General features: G+C 39.4%; 1 protein-coding gene across 1 annotated transcript in view; it reads left to right on the top strand.

Annotated features, from left to right (window-relative positions):
- Window positions 1–17,458: 17,458 nt before the first annotated feature.
- Window positions 17,459–17,908, top strand: part of CCDC192 (coiled-coil domain containing 192) — a 257,820-nt gene continuing 257,370 nt past the window's right edge. Inside the window, exon 1 of the mRNA XM_058440533.1 lies at window positions 17,459–17,468. The gene's annotated coding sequence lies outside the window, so the exon portion shown is untranslated. The remainder of the gene's footprint in view (window positions 17,469–17,908) is intronic.

Below are 17,908 nucleotides of genomic sequence, written 5' to 3'. Positions count from 1 at the left end.
GGAGTGCATGCCTGGGACTCTGGCAACCTGGGTTCATTACTGTTTCCATAAAGAGTTAGCTTAGAGGCTTTTGAAAATCATTTACTTTTGGCCAGGTGTGGTGGCTCACGCCTGTAATCCCAGCACTTTGGGAAGCCAAGGCGGGCAGATACCCGAGGTCAGAAGTTCGAGACCGGTCTGGCCAACATGGTGAAACCTGTCTCTACTGAAAACACAAAAATTAGCTGGGCATGGTGGTGGAACCCTGTAATCCCAGATACTCAGGAGGCTGAGGCAGGAGAAATGCTCAAACACGGGAGGCAGAGCTTGCAGTGAGCCAAGATAGCACCACTGCCCCCCAGCCTGGAGTCTGAGGTGGACAGACTCCATCTCAAACAAGCAAACAAACAAAAACATTTAATTTCTCTGGGACTCATATTTTTTTCATTTGTAAATTAAGTTTGGGCTAATCTCTAAATTCTGTTTTACTTCGTAATAAACATCTATAGCTAGAATTTTGGGAACAATTTGCTGAATACCAACATGAAAGAGGCTTGAAGACTTGGATAGTAAGCCCCAGGTCACATGGTCCATGTGAAGCAAAGTAGGAATTTGAATTCAGTTGGCCATGAATGCCTTCCTATCTACACAATAGAACCAGGCTTCAAGCAAATAGAAAAAACTATAGGAATAAGGAAAATTCCAGAAATAGAAATAAGGTTTTCTGAGAAACACTAAATTGCATTAACATTTTGCTGAAGTTATTATTGGCGTTTTTATGAAACCTCCAGGAAAAGAAGATTTATTAGCTAAAAAGTAGCTTTTGACAGGATTGTGAGGTTGTTCAGTATACAGTTTTGTTTTGTTTTGGATAGATACTCATCCTGTTTGCATTCAGCCTCCAACCCTCACAATTTCTGTGACCTTGGGAAAATTAATTTTTTTTATACCTCATTTCCTTATCTGTAAAATGGGCATGGTATAAATAGCATCTGCTCCACACAGGTTTTTATGAGAACTAAATGGGAAGGTGAGAATAGTATCTAATAAGCTCGTAATAAATATTGGCTCAATAAATATTACATTGCAGGAGATATTTTTTACATGGGTAGCTTGCTGAAATCCTAAATTATTTAAATATGTGCCAAAGCACAAAACTCTGGAATTAAATATTAGACTAATAAGGGTAAACTTTATAAAATTTTTCTTTATGATTGTTTCATTTATTTTTCCAAATTCAGAATATAATAAAGAAAATGTTTAGTTAGAGCGAAGATTAATTTGAGCTCTGTGCTTGAAATAAAAGCTTTATCTTTGGAACTAGCACAGACCTCTAGGCATTGAGAGAACAAGTTTCTCTTTTTCATTCCCAGAAGTGCTCTTTCATCATACATATTTTTTTTTTCTTTATATGAGCCAACTTTCAAAATATTTGGAAGAAGAAAGGATTCATTCTCAGGTTTCTCATCATTGCTTTGCTGGTGACCTTGGGAAAGTCAATTAAATTCTTTCATGTTTTTCATAACATGGAAATAATAAGTGAGACTATTCAGCACATAAATCAATGATTTGAGAGTGCTTAAAATCCTGCAAAAATATTAAATACCAAAATATTACTATTTGAAAATAATGAATTTCTGTTTGTGTTCCAAAAACAAAATAATCACATGTTTTATTGACAAAGGAAAGTACATTGCACATGTGACAAATGCTATTTCCTAGTCCCCAATTAACATATTCAATGCTGAAACATGGAGGATTTGTTGTGTATGTTCTGTAGCAGTGTAATCCTTGCCCCTTGCTGGCCTGCTTCCCCCTCTAAGATAAGTAGAGGCTTTTGCAGCTATTTTTAGTTTGAAATTAGATTTAAATAGGGAAAACATTAATCTTGTGATTACCGTCCTCACAGAATTCCAAGCCTGAGCTTTCACAGAGGTCACACTGTTCCTTAGAGTGATCTGTAACTGAAGTTTCAAAGAATACCCAGCTAGTGAGTCCAGGAATGAAACTATGTGTTTATTTAAATATCTAACCAAGGAGGGCAAAATATGAGAATGATATGTCCTCTAACATTTGCAAAGAAATCTTTGGCAATAAATCCCAATGACTCTTTGGAATTGGATAGCTCTGCTCAGTATGTTGGACGGATTTACAGGGTATCAGGTTATGGGGCACAGCTTTTGGTGATGATATTTCTATGGAAACAAGACCTCTGGGGAGATGTCCACAATTTGTGCACCCTGCAGGACATCTCTGGGAGGTCGAGTGGAGTAGGCCCTGTGGTCAGCTGCCATCTTGCCCTAGCTCCTCTTCTCAGGGTAACTTTTGTCTCTGGCACTGGAAAAGACCTGCCTCGTTTCTTGGATTGTTCTATATTATCGAATCATTATTTTGTTCTATATTATTGAATCATTCTTTGCTTACCTTTGTGGATAATTAGAATTTAAGAGGTGAAGTGTTCTGAATACTGCCAGGCCTAATGTTTTATTTATTAATTAATTCATTCCGAACATGCAATACTGAGTGTCCATTGTGCATCAGGCACGTATAAGATCCTCATTAGCTTTACAAAGAGAAAACACAGAGTACCTACTCTCAAGGAGTGTACATTCTGGTTGGGGAGCAGAAAAGGTTCTGCTTCTATGAATAGCTATTGACTACTTAACAACTTTTGAAGAAGGTAACATTTTGATAAAATTTTGCCCAAGATGCCATTTAAGTTTTGTTTGCATTTTGCCTTCTAGAAACAAAATTATCGTTAGTTTTCCAGTGAATATAATTTTAAAGCATTTCATAGAATTTAGTAAAATATGATATATGAGTAAATGTTATTGAAATATGTTAATGTTTTGAATGAGTTCTTCAGATTCCAGAACTGCTCAAAGTTTCATTTCTGAAAATGGGTTTAAGGCAGATTTAGAGAAGATGCTTGGATTTAAGTCAAATGAATAATCTTAAGTTATAGGAAGACAAATTAAATATGTTAAGTTATGACTAGAAACAGTTATCTGAGTAACTGAGACCCCTTCTTTCCAGGAACCAGTGCTAACGTCTGTATGTGGAGAGGGGTTGATATTCAGATCAATTGATCTATGAACAGTATCCATACTGCCCAAAACTTCTGAGGATAGAAATTATTTGTAATCATCCTTAATTACCTTATATTTCTTAGCCAACACACTGCCTTGCATATAATAAACATTCAACAATTATTTGCTGCATAGCATGGAAGTGAATTGAATTAAGTCAAGTATCTAAATATCTGCTTATCCCCATGACCACTAACCACTGGCTGTGATAAACTTTCTTGGTGTGTCTCTTAGTATTGAAAACACAAGGGCCTGTTCCTGACTTTTTCTTTCTACCCTCTGTGTCTCATTTAAAAAATTACTAGTAGGCCCACTGTGAGTGAATTTTGTTTGTGTATGTGGATTTTCCTTAGGACTAATTTCATTTGTGGCTGAGCTTTTCCTTCTAACTCTCCCTTGAGTCCTGTGTGAACAACATATTTAAAAATAGAAATGTAATGATTTTTTAAAAGATGATCCCATACATGAGGTATATAAAATTACTGCTTTTAAAAAGTCACTGCCTCTCCCTCATCCAGCTTGAAATAGCATTTAGTATAATAAACATTTACTTAATAAACATACTGGAACAGAAGAATTGAGGTGATAGATTATTTTGTGTTTAAACATCCACTGGCAAACACTAACCAACTCTTTTTCAAGTTAACTAGACTGGGTCTTTTTGGCTGGAAGCCTCCCTTCACCCAGCTGAAATGGCACTCTGCATGTTTTAAGGAGACACATGGATTTCCAAACTTAATCTTTAAATCCCTAATACTTGGTCTCTGCTATAATTCACTAATTCTCTTCTTGTTAAAAGACAGGCTTAAAGAGGAGGAGTGAAATTATTTTTAAAAAATCAATAGCAAACTTCGAAATGTGTGTGGAAGCTTTTTGTTCAAGGGAATCAGAATGGATTGCATGCTTGTTTTCACATTTTCCTGCATCGATTTTCTAATATTATAGATTTAGTATCCAAGGTCTAAACAGATACATCTTGTTCCTTTGTTTAATAATTTATTTGACGAAAAGGCATAGAGAGTTTCCTATGTGGAAGGCATCTTCTCAGTGGACACACACTGTCTCAGATAGCATCATCACCTTCACTTAACCTATTTAAGATCCAAGACAGAAGCTAAGGATCACAAACATCTAGCAGGTTACAGACTGAGTGTGTGCAAATAGGCTGAGCCAATAGGTCACGGGTGGTTGGACACTGTGGAGGAAGTGCCATTTATCTTAGATCTTGAAGAACAGGGGGAATTCTAACATGCAAAATCACAAGAAAAGAAGAAAAATAAATTATGTGGTGAAAAAAGTACAGGACTGGAAAGTAGCAGATCTGGGTTCTGGCCTCTATCAGAAATTGATTTCATGAGCTCTAGTACCTCAAGCTTCTCATTTATAAAATGAAGAACTGGGCTAGATGATCTCCAACTTCTTTTCCAGTTCTACCATTCTCTGACTATATGGCACTTCAAGTGAGGTGAATGACCTGAGCAAAGGTATAGATTTAGTATGAATGGTAATGGATGAACAGTAATCATGATGAGCTGGTATGCAGGGTTCATGATGAAGAAAATAATAGTAGGCTTTGGTTTTGAATATCAAAGTGAGATTACCTGGAAAAATAGTAATGATCATAACAAGATCTAATATTAAAACAGTATTTTGATTGTAGTTTGGAAAAGCAAAACCTTTTAGCTTGCTTTACCCATCTTATGACACTCGGAAAATAGTACTGAATGGCCAGATACTTGCATGAAGTTTTGTTGCTCTTCTTGTTGTATTTCCACTTGCTCCAATTAATTGCTTCAGGAAAGTTTGGTGATTTCTCGCTCTTCTCAGAGAGAAACCAGTCCCAATGGTGGGTAAAATTTAGATATTTGGGATGTTTAAGAAACAACGATATCAATCTTGGCATCTCAGAGGAGGAGCCAAGGCCTTCTGGGGGCATCAGAAACCTTTCTTTCTAGCCTATTTGTTACATAGGTTGCTGGTTTTTGTCAACAAGTTGGTGGTTTTGGAAATACATGAAAGAAGATGTACTATTTCAGATTATAAAATCCTTGTGAAGGATATCTTTTTCTGAGCCAGGCTTAGTCAAGTCAAAGTCACTGGGAGGTGCCATGTGACCCCCTCACCACACACACACACACACACACACACACACACACGAAAAGTAAAGTTCTTCCAGCTAAACAGAGCTTCATCTTGCTGTGCATTTCTTTGCTGTCCTAAAGCATCATAGCTCCTAAGTGAAGAGCAAGGAGTAGGGGGCTGCAACAGTTTGGACTTTATTTGAAGGACAGGGGGGAGTAATTGTTTTTGTTTTTTTATTTTTGAGTAGAGAGTGGTTTTATTTGAATCTTTCATTAGTAAGGTTGATTTGGAGACAGAATAGAGTTTGGATGAGACAAATTGGCGTAGGGAGATTGTACAGGCAGAGAAATCTGCTAGCATGCATTATAAGAAGCTTGAAATAGATAATAATAGTAAGACTAGAATGGAAGAAATTTTTTAAATGTCGAGAAGGAAGACTAGAATGATGTAGAACAATGCTGTCCAGTAGAAATATAAAGCAATCTACATATGTAATCTAAACTTTCTGATGACCACATTAAAACAAGACAAAAAGACATAGGAGAAATTAATTCTAATAACATATTTTATTCAACTCAGTCATTTCAACATGTAACCAATTTTTTAAAAATATTAGTGAGATATTTTATGTTCTTGCTTTTCGTACTAAGTTTTCAAAACTTGGTGTGCACTTTGCACTTACAGGTCTCAATTTAGACTAGCCAGATTATAAGTGCTCAGTAGACACATGTGGTTAGTTGCTACCACATTGTTCAACACAGCTCTAGAATTATGACAAATTGTATGAATTGGACTAGAAGAAGGGGAGGGAGAATCTGAGGGATTGAGTCTAAAAGAAGAAGAGTGCCTCCTTTATTAAAACTGGAAATATCAGAAGATGCATATGATTGAGGAAGACAGTGGGGATAGAGGATGAGCAAGTAATGATTCCATCATTTTGACTTAAAAGGGCCAGTAAAACACCTGTTGGGGGGTATGTGGCAGGCAACCATAAAGGTAGGGTTATTCAGCATGGAAGACAGAACTCAAAATGGAGATACAGCCTTGGGAAGTGGTTCTAAGAGCATGAACATCAGAAATGGTGATATTCAATGTGGTTACAAGTGCAGAGGTACGGAGAGAGGAGAAAGCCTTGAGCAACCCTGAAAGTGGAGGGTTCGAGGAAGAACGCAATTTGGTAAAGGAGAAAGGGTCACAGTTGAAGGCTAGGAGGAGAGCCAGTTCTGGCAGTGCCTGAGTGAGGGATTGTTGAGCTGGAGTCTACCCAGGATTTGGAAGGCACATAAGGCAGGAGAAAAATGGGAGCATGAGAAGAAAGTTATGGTGACAAAGGGGTGTTTCAAGTTTGAATTTCATTCTGCCATTAGCTAACTATATAACTTTAGAGAAATGACTCTATCTTTCTAAATCTTTGTTTTCTAATTGTAATAACAAAATAATAGACGCTAATACATACTACTTGCTTATTCTCTTATATGCCAGACACTTTGTGCTTTAAGACCATTATTTCATTTCATTTTTATAAAAAACATTGTAAAATATATTTTAGGGATTATGCTGAGATAGGATATTATTAGATGATAATACAATCAAGGCACCTATTTTTAACTTATCTTAGACACCTTGCTTCCTAATGAAGCTCTTATGAAGTAGACAGATGCATAAGGGACATGAAAAATAGACAGTGTGGTACCCTTTACATTTTCAGGGTTCTGCCTTGAACCCCAACTTAAGCCTTTAATAAAAAGGCTGAAATGCATGTGCCTTTTTATTCCTCCTTGGGAGACCATGACTCAGCTCACCACCCAGCAGTTTAAAGGAGACATGCCAGAGACAGACACACTCATGTGCACATCTTTCTTTCTTTTTATGAGACAGAGTCTCATTCTGTCACTTAGGCTGGAGTGCAGTCGCATGATCACAGCTCACTATAACCTCAACCTCCCAGGCTGGGCTCGTGTGACCCTCCCGCCTTAGTCTCCAGAGTAGCTGGAACCACAGGTGCACACCACCTCACCTGGCTATTTTTTTTTTTTTTTTTTTTTGTAGAGACAAAGTCCTACTGTGTTCCTCAGGCTGGTCTTGAACTCCTGGGTGTAAGCAATCCTCCCACCTTGGCCTCCCAAAGTGCTGGGCTTACAGGCATGAGCTATGGCACCCAGCCCATGCATTCAACTTTCTTGTGCACAGTGACCTACCACTAGTAAAAATGGCTCAATAAATTACCTTGTCTCTAACTAACCAGGTTAGTTGAGGGTGTAAAGAGGAGTGATGGCGGAGGGGTGGATAAATTAAATACTCTCTGACTTTTCTTTGAGGTCTCCAGGAAGTTTTCTTGTCCCTATTTTATGAGAAAATTGAGGCCCGAAGAACTTTCTGGAGACTTGACTTTTGGAGTGGCAGAACTCAGATTCAAAAGTAGGCCTGCCTGATTCCTAAGGCTCTTAATAATTGAACAAACTTAGAACTAGCATTCTACATTTCTGCAAGTATTTTATTAGAAAGTAGGACTCTCACCAATTTATTTTGACTTCTAAAGTTATATTATTTGCATTACACTTGACTGTCTTTTTTTGTTATTGCTAACTTCATTTCTACAAGGCAAATTAGTTTAGTTATATTGCACTGACATGCGAGAAAACATAGGCAGAGGGTGTCGAGGGAAATAACATTTGCACAGTTATTTGGAACTAATGTTATTACCTAGCTGCCTTCTTGGCCTAGTTTTGATTTTAATTATTTTATCTCACATTTCAAATACATATATAAATATATATATACACACACATACATATATATGTATTTGAAATGTGAGATAAATGTAAAATATATTTGTATATATATTTCATATCTCATAAATTCAGGAAATTTTGCATTTATTTTATATATATGAAATTTTCTATACATACCATATATACATATTATACACACACACACACACACACACACACACACACACACACAGATCTAGTTTATATGTATTTCTCCCAAGATCAACATCATTTCTGTCAGCTTAGCCACATACTTTCTTAGTCTGTGGAGGCATATGAACCCCAGAACCCCAGGTTATTATATTAGGTTTGCTTCTAATATCAACTTTCTCTTTTCAATTTGATCTAAACTGTTAGGTGAGGATCTAAAAAATGATTAAGATTGGGGAAGGATAACAGTTCAGGCTTTTGGTACAGGCTAACCTTGATCATTTTTGTCTTGTGTTTGAAATAAACATCCCGTCATTTAATTCAGACCTCACCATCCATATCTTCTTAAACAGATTATTTGTCGTCTAGAATCTGAGCTTAAAATGCCTTTGGTTTCTTCAAGCCAATACCAGCCAACTTTTTGTGTAAGTGGCCAATTTAGAAATCTAAGCTATTATTTTATTCAATCATAGCAAAATTGTCATTATTTGTACAGTGCTTTCTAAATACAAGGTCTTGTATATGCTATTCATGAATTAATTTATTTAATTTTCATAGTATTCTGTGAGTTAGATGCTATAATTATTCTTATTTTATTGAAAGTAAATCTAAGCAGAGGACATTTAGGTTACTTGCTCAAGATCATACAACAAGTAAATTGGAGAGCTGGGATTCAAGACAATGTGGCTTTAACTACTAAGCTATGTTATACTTCAAACAGAGGACATGAATGCCTGGAATGCACAGCAACATTCTAAAAATTTTAGGCTCCAATTATAATTTTTTAATCAAAATGACAAGCTAATTGGAAACTTGGTTATTTCAATCTATTAATGTTTATTTATTTAGCATCCATGACACAGCAAAGCAAGAGAGGATATGGTAATGCATAATGATAACACAAAGTCTTTGCCCTTGAGTCATCTAGTTGGGAAGAGAAAACTGCCGCATGGAATATTCAGAGAGCGATAGAAGTGTGGGGTTAAATGCTGAGTCATGTGGTGTATTAAGACGTGTACTAGAAGAGCATGGAGAAGAAGAATACAAAAGACCAGTGGTCAGGAAGACTTGTAGAGTCCCTAACATTTAAGATAGGGAGAAACAGGGTGAGGAGAGAGGCTATAAGGAGACCCTGGCAAGATGAGTAAGATGAAGGTGACTGGAATATCAGAGAGTGGAATGAACGTGGTATGGTTTCTGTATCCTTCATTCCCTTGGTCTCTCTTCTCTCTCTGTATGCACATACATACATGCATGCATATTTGTGTTGTATATGAGTATATATAGATATACATCACAGATTCATAATGTTTGTTTTGCAACACTATTAAAATGTCTCTGATAAACTCAGAAACACGATGGGTCTGATGGTTAATACTGAGTGTCAATTTGATGGGATTAAATAATACAAAGTATTAATCCTGGGTGTGTCTGTGTGGGTTTTGCCAAAAGAGATTAACATTTGAGTCAGTGGGTTAGGGAAGGCAGATCCACCCTTAATCTTGTGGGCAAAATCTAATCAGCTTCCAGTGAATATAAAGCAGGCAGAAAAATGTGAAATGGAGAGAAGGGCCTAGCCTCCCAGCCTACATCTTTCTCCTGTGCTGGATGCTTCCTGCCCTCAAACATCATACTCCAACTTCTTCAGTTTTGGGACTCCCATTGGCTCTCCTTGCTTCTCAGCTTGCAGACAGCCTATTGTGGGACCCTGTGATCATGTGAAACTCAATCTTAGTAACCTCCCATATCTATCTATCTATCTATCTATCTATCTATCTATCTATCTATCTATCTATCTATCTATCTATCTAATATTAACCATGGAGTTCTTTCATTGGTTTTGGGGTTTCTGGAGTTGGCTGCTTAATGATTAGACCCCAAAATGCTAAGGACTCTACTTTTAATAGTGTGGAGAACACTGATAATCCTTGGCATGAACTGTTTAGGGAGTTATGCAAAATAAACGCATTTGACACTCCTGATTCATTGCTCATGAGAAGCAAGGAGTTTAGTGACTCTATACATAATACTTTTGACCATATGTGGAGAACCAAGAAACATAATGAAGCTGGTTGTTTGCCCCTAAATTCAGTGGACAAAGTGATGAAAGAAAATTATGAACTCAAGGATTCTGCCTCCCAGCTTCAGAAGCAGATATTGAACCTCAAATCTGCTAGGATTGCCCTGACTGAGAGTCTTATCTCCTGTAGAAAGAGAACTGAAATTGTGAACAAACAGACACAAGCTCTTATCATGCTAGTGGCTGACCTGCAACAGAAGATGCATGCACAGCCTTTCCAGGTGTCTATTGTTAAATGAAGGCATTGATTGGAAAAGAATAGGCCCCTGAAACTTGGAATGGGTTGTGTTGTTAAATGAAGGCATTGATTGGAAAAGCATAGGACCCTGAAACTTGGAATGGGGATGTGTTGGAGGACCCTGATGAAGCTGAGGACATTGAGTTTGTAAACTCTGATGAAGTTTTTTTGCCAGAAGAAACAGCTTCCCCATCCCCAGTAGTGGCAACATCCTCTCCCTGACCCATGTTGCCATCAGCCTATCCACCTTTGTCTGAAGAGATAAACCCTGTGCTGCCTGAGGCAACAGTGATGGCCTCCTATTAAGCAGTTGCCAGGCAAGATAATGTTGATTCTCCTCAGGAGCCACCCCCAACACCTCTGTTTGCTTCTAGACCTATAACTAGACTAAAGTTCCAGTGTACCCCTAGAGGTGAGGTTGAGAGTATGACCCATTAGGAGGTGTGCTATACTCAAAAAGAACTGTTTGAGTTCTCTGATTTATATAAATAGCAATATGGAGAACAGGCATAGGAATGGATACAAAGGATGTGGGTTAATGGTGGAAGGAACATAAAGTTGGATCAGGCTGAATTTATTGATTTGGGTCCACTAAGTAAGGACTCTGCTTTTAATGTTTCAGCTTGGGGAGTTAAAAAAGGTTCTAATCATTTATTTGCTTGGTTCACTAAAATATGGATTAAAAGATGGCCCACTGTGAGTGAGCTGGAAATGTCTCATCTCGCTTGGTTTAATGTAGAGGAAGAAATCCAAAGATTTAGGGAGATTGGGATGGTGGCATGGATTAGTCATGTTAGACCTACTCATCCCAGCTGGGAGGGCCCAGAAGATACACCCTTGACCAGGTATACCAGTTGCAAAATAGATTTGTGAGGGTAGCACCTGCATCTTTGAAGAGCCCTGTAATTTCTCTTCTCTGTATGTCAATCTAACAGTGGGATCTGCAGTCACTCAACAGCGAAATTTAAATACAATGGTAACAGTTGGATCCTGAGGTGGCAGGGGCCAAGTGGCAACACTTAACAATCAAAGGCAAGGTGGGAGTAGCTACCATAATGGACAGCAGAGGCAAAGTGGCAATCAGAATAGTATGACTCATGTAGAGCTCTGGCACTGGATAACTAATCATAGTGTTTCTAGAAGTGAAATTGACAGGAAGACTACTGCATTCCTACTTAAATTATACAAACTGAAAACTTCTAGGTTGAATGGACAAAAGACTAATTTGAATTACAAAAATAGAGAATCACGGCCCCTCAATTAATTTCTGACTTGAGCCACTTTACTGACCCAGAACCCCTTGAATGAAGGGAAGACCAGGACCCCTTGAGGAAGGACCCCACTGCATTACCAACAACTTATGTGGTGAATCTTTCTCCCACCCTTCCCCAAGGAGACCTCTGGCCTTTTACCAGGGTAACTGTGCATTGGGAAAAGGGAAATGATCAGACACTTTGGGGACTACTGGACACTGGCTCTGAGCTGACGCTGATTCCAAGGGATCCAAAATGTCACTGTGGTCCTCCAGTTAAAGTAGGGGCTTATAGAGGTTAGGTAATTAATGGAGTTTTAGGTCAGGACTGACTTACAGTGGGTGAAGTGGGTCCCTGGATTCATCCTGTGGTAATTTCCCCAGTGCCAGAATGCATAATTGCCATAGACATACTTAGCAGCTGACAGAACCCCCACATTGGCTCCCTGACTGGTAGGGTGAGGGCTATTATGGTGGGAAAAGCCAAATGGAAGCCATTAGAGCTGCCTCTACCTAGAAAAATAGTAAATCAAAAACAATATCGCATCCCTGGAGGGATTGCAGAGATTAGTACCACCATGAAGGGTTTGAAAGACACAGGGGTGGTGATTCCCACCACATACCTGTTCAACTCTCCCATTGAGCCTGTGCAGAAGACAGATGGATCTTGGAGAATGACAGTGGATTATTGTAAGCTTAACCAAGTGGTGACTCCAATTGCAGCTTTTGTACCAGATGTGATTTCATTGCTTGAGCAAATTAACACATTTCCTGGTACCTGGTATGCAGGTATTGCAGGCTTGGCAAGTGCCTTTTTCTCCATCTCTATCCATAAGGCCCACCAGAAGCAATCTGACTTCAACTGTGAAGGCCAGCAATATACCTTTAGTGTCCTACCTCAGGGGTATATCAACTTTCCAGCTTTGAATCATAATCTTATTTGGAGAGATCTTGGTTGCTTTTTGCTTTCACAAGATATCACACTGGTCCATTACATTGATGACATTATGCTGATTGGATCTGGTGTGCAAGAAGTAGCAAACACATTGGACTTATTGGTGAGGTGTTTGCATGCCAGAGGATGGGAAATTAACCTGACTAAAATTCAGAGAACTTCTACCTCAGTAAAATTTCTAGGGTTCCAGGGGTGTGGGGTCTGTCGAGATATTCCTTCTAAGGTAAAGGATAAGTTCCTGCATTAGGCCCCTCCTATAACCAAGAAAGAGGCATAATGCCTAGTGGGCCTATTTGGATTTTGGAGGCAACACATCCCTCATTTGGGTGTGTTACTCCAGCCCATTTATTGAGTGATCCAAAAGGCTGCGAGTTTTGAGTGGGGATCAGAAAAGGTGAAGGCTCTGCAACAAGTTCAGGCTGTTGTGCAAACTGCTCTGCCACTTGGGCCATACGACCCAGAAGATCCAGTGGTGCTTGATGTGTCAGTGGCGAATAGGGATGCTGTTTGGATCCTTTGTCAGGCCCCCATAAGTGAATCACAGTGGAGGCCTCTATGCTTTTGGAGCAAGGCCCTGCCATCTTCTGCAGATAACTACTCTCCTTTTGAGACACAGCTCTTGGCCTGTTATTGGACTTCGGTGGAAACTGAACATTTGACCATGGATCATCAAGTCACCATGCGACCTGAACTGCCTGCCTATGATGAATTGGGTGCTTTCTGACCCATCTAGCCATAAAGTGAGCTATGCACAGCAGTATTCCATCCTCAAATGGAAGTAGTATCTACGTGATCAGGCTTGAGCAGGTCCTGAAGGCACAGGTAAGTTGCATGAGAAAGTGACTCAAATGCCCATGGTCACTGCTCCTTCTACCCTGCCTTCTCTCCCCCAGCCTGCACCGATGGCCTCTTGAGGAGTTCCCTATAATCAGTTGACAGAGGAAGAGAAGACTAGGGCCTGGTTCACAAATAGTTCTGCATGATATGCACACACCACCCGAAAGTGGACAGTTGCAGCACTACAGCCCCTTTCTAGGACTTCCTTGAAGGACAGCAGTGAAGGGAAATCTTTCCAGTGGTCAGAACTTTGAGCAGTGCACCTGGTTGTGCACTTTGCATGGAAGGAGAAATGGCCAGATGTGTGATTATATGCTGATTCATGGGCTGTAGCCAATGGTTTGGCTGGATGGTCAGGAACTTGGAAGAAGCATGATTGGAAAATCGGTGACAAAGAAGTCTGGGGAAGAGGTATGTGGATGGACCTCTTTGAGTGGTCAAAAACTGTGAAGATATTTGTATCCCATGTAAGTGCTCACCAACGGGTAACCTCAGCAGAGGAGGATTTTAATAATCAAGCGGATAGGATGATTCTGAGTGTGGACACCACTCAGCCTCTTTCTCCAGCCACCCCTGTCATCACCGAATGGGCCCACGAACAAAGTCGCCATGGTGGCAGAGATGGAGGTTACACATGGGCTCAGCAACATGGACTTCCACTCACCAAGGCTGACCTGGCTATGGCCACTGCTGAGTGCCCAATTTGCTAGCAGCAGAGACCAACACTGAGCCCTTGATATGGCACCATTCCTTGGGGTGATCAGCCAGCTGCTTGGTAGCAGGTTGATTATATTGGACCTCCTCTATCATGGAAAGGGCAGAGGTTTGACCTCACTGGAATAGATACTTACTCTGGATATGGGTTTGCCTATCCTGCATGCAACACTTTTGCCAAGACTACCATCCATGGACTCAAAGAATGCCTTATCCACCATCATGGTATTCCACCCAGTATTGCCTCTGATCAAGGCACTCACTTTTTGCCTAAAGAAGTGCGGCAATGGGCTCATGCTCATGGAATTCACTGGTCTTACCATGTTCCCCATCATCCTGAAGCAGCTGGATTGATAGAAAGGTGGAATGGCATTTTGAAGTCACAATGCCAACTAGGTAACAATACTTTGCAGGGCTGGAGCAAAGTTCTCCAGAAGAACATGTATGGTCTGAATCACTGTCCAATATATGGTACTGTTTCTCCCATAGCTAGGATTCACAGGCCCAGGAATCAAGGGGTGGAAGTGGCATCACTCACCATCACCCCTAGTGATCCACTAGCAAAATTTTTGCTTCCTGTTCCCATGACATTATGTTCTGCTGGCCTAGCAGTCTTAGTTCCAGAGGGAGGAATGCTGCCACCAGGAGATGCAACAATGATTCCATTAAACTGGAAGTTAAGATTGCCACCTGGACACTTTGGGCTCCTCCTACCTTTAAGTCAACAGGCTAAGAAGGGAGTTACAGTGTTGGCTGGGATGACTGACCCAGACTATTAAGACGAAATCAGTCTACTACTCCACAACGGAAGTAAGAAAGAGTATGCATGGAATACAGGAGATCCATTAGGGCGTCTCTTAATATTACCACACCCTGTGATTAAGGTAAATGGGAAAGTACAACAGCACAAGCCAGGCATGACTCCAAATGGCTCAGATCTCTCAGGAATGAAGATTTGGGTCACTCCACCAGGAGAAAAACCATGACCTGCTGAGGCGCTTGCTGACGGCACAGGGAATACAGAATGGGTAGTAGAAGAAGGTAGTCATCAATACCAGCTACAACCACGTGAACCAGCTGCAGAAATGAGGACTGTAACTGTCATGAGTATTTCCTTCTTCTTTTGTTAAAAACATGTTTGTGCATGTAAACACTTTACTAAGAAAATATCTTCATTTTATTTCCTTTTCATTTATCATGTAACATTAGATTTATTGACCTCATATCAGCATTTAAGTACTGTTAACTGTATGTAATAGTATTTAGGTTGGGGATTGATGCATTTCCAGTTGCACGAACGATGGTTGGATTATGTTAGGCGTAATTATGACCTCATTATTGCCTTTATTTGAATATTATGTATGTGTATGGGTTCACACTGAGTCAGTGTGCTGGGGAAGGCAGATCCACGCTTAATCTGGTGGGCAAAATCTAATCAGCTTCCAGAGAATATAAAGCAGGCAGAAAAATATGTAAAAAAGAGAGATGGGCCTAGCCTCCCAGACTACATCTTTCTCCATGCTGGATGCTTCCTGCCCTCAAACATCGAACTCCAGGTTCTTCAGTTTGGGGACTTGGATTGGTTCTCCTTGCTCCTCAGCTTGCAGACAGCCTATTGTGGGACCTTGTGATTGCACATATATATATGTGTGTATACATATGTGTGTGTATATATGGTGTCTATATATATATATATATATAGTATGTGTGTATATATATATATCTCCTATTAGTTTTGTCCCTGTAAAAGAATGCTGACTAATACAATGGGTTACTGGGAGACGGCAATTGATAACTTCTAAATCTGCAATGGCTCATCTGTAAAAGACAAATGAGATAATGGCTATCCTTCAACCATATCCTGCAATACTACCCTCCTTTCAGAAATCAAGGACAAGTCAATACTTATACCAGAAAGATATTTTTATTTTAAAAAACCCTCTGTATATGGTAAAATTGATTGTTTTTTGATTGACACCACATTTTACTCTTGTACACATTTTTGGTTTTATCATTGCTGTAGGCAATAGAGAGGAAATTGCTCTGTAATATTATCCCTCTGTGTTTGACAATAAAATCCAAGAAAAATAAAGTCTTCCTCCAGTACAGTGAGTTAGGTGATTGAGACGAAAATTCCCAGTTTTATGGGTAGGTAGAGTTGTGAATCATGGGTGCTGTTACCAAAAAAAGCTACATTTTTAAAACCAGGATAGGAAATTCTTACATAAAATTCTCTCATCTTATGCAGCCTTGATTATATGAAACAAAGAAACCAAAATTCCTGTTTTTTTTTTTTAAAAAGTTTTGAGACATAGTAAATTGGTTTTTATTTGCCACAAAATTTTTCTACAACTGGTAAAAAAATTTCTCCAATATAATTCTTATTTACCCCAAAACTGTAATCCACCGACTTGACTTAATAGCTATCTTTTTTTTCAGGCCGGGCGCGGTGGCTCATGCCTGTAATCCCAGCACTTTGGGAGGCTGAGACGGGTGGATCATGAGGTCAGGATATCGAGACCATCCTGGCTAACACGGTGAAACCCCGTCTGTACTAAAAATACAAAACAAAAAAATTAGCTGGGCGTGCTGGTGGGCGCCTGTAATCCCAGCTACTCGGGAGGCGGAGGCAAGACAATGGTGTGATCCCGGGAGGTGGAGCTTGCAGTGAGCTGAGATCGCAACACTGCACTCCAGCCTGAGCGACAGAGAGAGACTCCATCTCAAGAAAAAAAAAAAGCTATTTTTTCCATGTCAGTTGAGTATAATATTCTTGTTCTATTTTTGTATCCTTAATAACCCACTTTGAGCAGTTAGTGGAGAAAACACCATATCTGTATTCTGCAGATGTACTCAGTGGGGCCATTTATATTTGGACATCATCATATCTGGTAGTTCACTGACAGTAAAACCAGATGGTAAAATTGATTCTCTTCTTATTTCTTTTACAAAATTCATCACAATCTTATAGATATTACAATAAGCTTCAGTGGTAGTGTTGATCTTGATTTCATCAACAGGAAGTACATTTGTATGTAAGTCTGTGTGTCTGTGTGTGCAACCAAAATGGCAGCCTCTTGGAGTAATTACATATTCTCTAGATTCCTAGAGTCGCTTTTCCTTTAATATTGAAGCAAAAAATTTATTCAATTATCTTCTCACATAGTATTGGAAGCCTAGCGTATTTTCCCACAGCTACATTGATTCCCGTTGGGTTTGATCAGTGGGGGGATGTCACTTGCATTTTTTCTGATCACTTCTGACTTCTAGTTGTTGCTCCATTGAATTATAAAGTTCTTCTCAGCCGTTCACTTCCGATCTGTAAGGCCATATTTCACTGTGCTTTACACTGTCCAAACTGTTTACTACTAAAGTCCTCTGAGTCCAGAATATGTGCATAGCAGACTTTCCTGAAGGACTTGGGGGACTAAAGGAGAATTATATAAAATAGGCAACATACTTGATATAATCTAACCTTCAGTGTTAGACAGCCTTGGTCTTAAAAGTCACTTAATCATCCTCATTGCAGTTAATCATCATTGGTTATATATTTGACTTTGGCTTCAGCCTATTGCCATGCTGTTGGACTTCCCTTTCTTCCTTTAACTGTTTTCCCTCTCTCTTCAGCCTGCTGATCTCTAACCCAAAATTCCTGTTCATTTCTTCTATAGAATAGTTTATTCATATCCTTGAGTAGAAGAATATTAAAGAATGGCTATACTCAGCTTTGCTCTGAAGTTCTTATCTCTGTTGCCAGAATA

Source organism: Hylobates moloch, unplaced genomic scaffold (genome assembly GCF_009828535.3).
Source record: "Hylobates moloch isolate HMO894 unplaced genomic scaffold, HMol_V3 SCAFFOLD_6, whole genome shotgun sequence".
Taxonomy (NCBI): Eukaryota; Metazoa; Chordata; class Mammalia; order Primates; family Hylobatidae; genus Hylobates; species Hylobates moloch.
The sequence above is the reverse complement of the archived record's forward strand: the minus strand, read 5'-3'. Positions and strand labels throughout refer to the sequence as shown.